Raw genomic sequence first — 4,047 nt, 5'->3', positions numbered from 1 at the left:
ACTGCTACCAACCGCTCTAGAGTCACAACATCACAGCTGCCAACCATGCTTTTTATGTCGTATATTTTTCATTTATTTTAGTTTTTCTAATCTCAAGTACCGTGATCCGAGTGTTGCTTCAACACAGGCGCTACATAACCCCCACTTTTTTAGAATTTAATTATCTCTCCGATGTAGAGTGGTGCGTCTGTTCTTCTCAAAGGTTGTTTATTTTTATATTCTCTTGATAAAAAATGAGTATTTCTTTTGATGGTGAATGAAAATAATACTGATATACTCTCTTGGATCAAGTAAGATTTAATTTATTAAACCTTCGTATTATGCAACATGAACCGATATTCTCTAGCATACGCTGTGTATAATGTTTTTCTTATTTGATATGCATTTACTCAGCGATATTTTGGCTCTTTCGCGATTTTTTAACAAAAATAATAATAATGATTTTAATAATCAAGATGAAAGTTGGTCGTATTGTTTTTATCAATAACATGAAATACCATTATAATCATTATTATTTCATAATCATAATCATTATTGTCATTATTGACATTGTTATAATTGTTATTATTATTATTGTTATGATTATTACCGTTATCATTATAATTATTATCATTGTTACTACTACTGCTACTATCATTCTTACTGTTACCATTATTATCATAATCATAATCATAGTTATCACGCTAATCATTATTATCCTCCTCCCCTCCTTCTCCTCTCCATCATCTTTATATCGTTAAGATTATCATGATTATTCTCACTACGATACTAACAGTGATGGCGATCATATTATCTATTAATTTCATTGTTATTAGTACCATCATAATCATTATCATTACTATTGATATTGTTATTATTGTTATTATCATTATGATCATTATTACTAGTAGTAGTATTACTACAACGACTGCTAATATTACTATTATTATAATGATCATATAACTAATGGAATTGATAATAATTATGCAAAAATATTATATATTTCACTGCTATCATTGTCATTGTAATTTTCATCTTCATTATCATTATTACTATTAATGTCGCTATTGTTATCAGTGTTGCTATTATTACTATCATTATTCATTTCATTGCTAAATTTTTATCCTTATTTTGACTATTATCATCATCGGTATGGTGAAAAGGACAATTATTTGATGATCATTGCAATAATGATATTGAAAATGATGCCGATTTTAAAAACAAATATGATAATCATGATAGTACTGATAATCACAATAATGATAGAATTGAGAGAAATAAGAATAAGTAACACATTAACTATAGTATCTTTACAGACAAAAATAAATGAATTCTCATATAAAGTAATTACATTAAAAACCCTATATCCATGTGACACAGCGTGAACAATGTTATTAAACTTCATCTAAATAATCATATGATAAAGCTTTCTTTAAGAAAGAGGAACCAGAAAGGAAATGTCTCTTCGAAGAAGTCATCTAACAAATATACAGTCTGTAATGATATTCCGTTTGGGTAATGATTATCTAATTAGTTGGCTGGTCAACAGGGGCTACCTCCCAGCTACCCCCTTCACCTTTTGGTTCATTAAACTGTAATCCTACAACTCAAATCGCCACTGTATCCGTAAGCTGCTCGGATCATTAAAAAAAGAATAATTTAGTAGAATCATGCGTTATAGAGAAATAATGAATTCTCACAATTTCAAAATAGTGATCAAATCAAAGTAAATGTTTTATTCAAATTTCGGTATTCACACATGACCCCAGTCCCTTCAAAACCACTCACCCTTTGCCCCCCTCAAATATTACATTTTCTGGAACCGCCAGTGCCCGTAAGTAATAGGGAGGTGTAACCTTTAGCAGAGAAAACGCGACCTCATTTTTAAAAGTAAGACAACGAGGCAATTACTTCAGAAATCACAATGAAACGTCGTCATTGATGTCGCAGACCATTATCATAAGTGAATCCATGTCAACTTTCACTTCTAATGACGCACTTTTCACACTTCGTGTACTTCCTCCTCATACATTCAGTGCCTCTTGGCCCCTTTACCTCTGGCTCATTATTCATTTTTTGTGTCACTTCACTTTGGGTGGAACTTGCATTGTCTAAAATATTTATGCACATAATAATCAATGCACGAGATAGCCTGTGTATATATTTTAACAATGTTCCATTTTGCTTTTAAAAAATCTGTAGCAAGGCATGTAATAAAAAAAATGGCTATCAAAAACTGAAGTGAGCTGATTAAACAACGTAGAATACAACTGATTTCATAAGTGGTATTTCCTCCGGTTATGGCCCTCGCTTCCTTTACGTTCCTGCAATCATTTGATTTACATTTTATGGTCTTGTAAGAGTTAAGTGAAGGATGTGGTTGTAGAATTATTATTCTTATAAAACATATCATACTAATATATAAATTACTTTATAATATGTTACCATACACATCTTTCATGAAGATTGAAAGGCATATTTGAAATACGAGGACGAAATATACTAATACACGTTATGCTACACATCCTACATCCTTCACAATGAAAAGATAGCACCTACGATGTATAAAAAGTAGAGCAAACCACATACATATTTAGAACCGCCAGGAAACAATTGGAATCCTTCAACAATAAGGGTCTTGCACATAAGAATCTATAACGCACGACCATAACACCTTTAACATACCACACTCTTGCTTTTGTCAGTAATAAGTGGACTTCGTATCACGAGTCCTAACGAAATTCAGACTCAAAATGGCGATTATTTCATATTAATGTATATGGCAACGTAGCTTTAATAACAGTGATAAAATCATTAGCAGGGATATTTCAATACAACTGCTGGTTATGATACTGTTGTTAACAACAAATAATTTGTCGTTTAGAACAAGATAAATGAAAATGATATTGACAATAATGAACCAGTGATGCCAGGTTCAGTGACAACAACAATGTTGATAACGTCAATGATATTTACAGATACAATAGTAAGGATGCTAATTGATATAGTAATAGAGATAAAGATAAGGACAATTATAACAGAGATAATGATTAAAATGATGGCGATATTGATACTGCTACTACTACTGATGGTAATGATAATATTAGTGATAGGGATAATGCTTATGATAATGGTAATAATGATAATGATTATATCAGTAATGGCAATAACAATAATATTGTTGATATTGATAACATCAATAATAACATCAATAATGATAGTCATTATAATCATTATCATCAACACTCTCTGTTTCGGTGCAATCATAAACTACGGCAAAAACAAATGAGACCAACACAAGATATGATAGTCAGTAAACTATGGTTTCCATAAGTTCGCTATATCCCATATAATTAGCTATTAAAACTATACATAAATCATATACAAAGGGGGTGGGTAAAATGGTCAAAGAGACATTTATAACAACGGATTTATCAGTTATCAGTGACAGCACATCAAGCCATTACTAGATTTTTCTGTAGCTAATGATATCAATATCCGAAGTTTGTAATATATATGTGTGGCTTTGTAAGCAATATATGACAACTGCAGGTTGATGTGCTGGAACGGTTGACGTTGGCTGTTTTCCTGGTCATTTTACCTCCCCTTAGCAGATTTACACCTACTCATATTAAAGTTCCAAAATATTAAGGCAAGTTGCATGAAGGGATGGCGAATTTTGGCTAGGGCTAAATTCAAAACTACGTAAAGTAAGGTTAGGATTCTCTAAAGTAAAAATGCACCCGGAAATAGTGCCTAAAGTAGTAATGATGATAATATAAACGACAATGTTATCTATCATTACAAAATATGATAATCTTAGTGATAAGGGTGGTGATAACACAATCATGGAAAACAGAAATAAGAATATGAAAAGATAACACCAAAAACAAAGATAATCATAATGGTGCTAATAATCTAATTTAACAGACACAGTAGTAAACAAACAATAATAACAATAACCAATAACCGCACCAGCCAAGCACCAAAGCAAACACAAATCAATCAATCAAAACTCATGACACATTTACTCTGACAGTTGACTCATGGCGCTTGACAGATGAGAGG

The sequence above is a fragment of the Penaeus japonicus genome, unplaced genomic scaffold (assembly GCF_977035675.1).
Source record: "Penaeus japonicus unplaced genomic scaffold, GWHDUDI00000001_assembly GWHDUDI00000013, whole genome shotgun sequence".
NCBI classification, from domain to species: Eukaryota; Metazoa; Arthropoda; class Malacostraca; order Decapoda; family Penaeidae; genus Penaeus; species Penaeus japonicus.
This window is presented reverse-complemented; position numbering follows the sequence as displayed.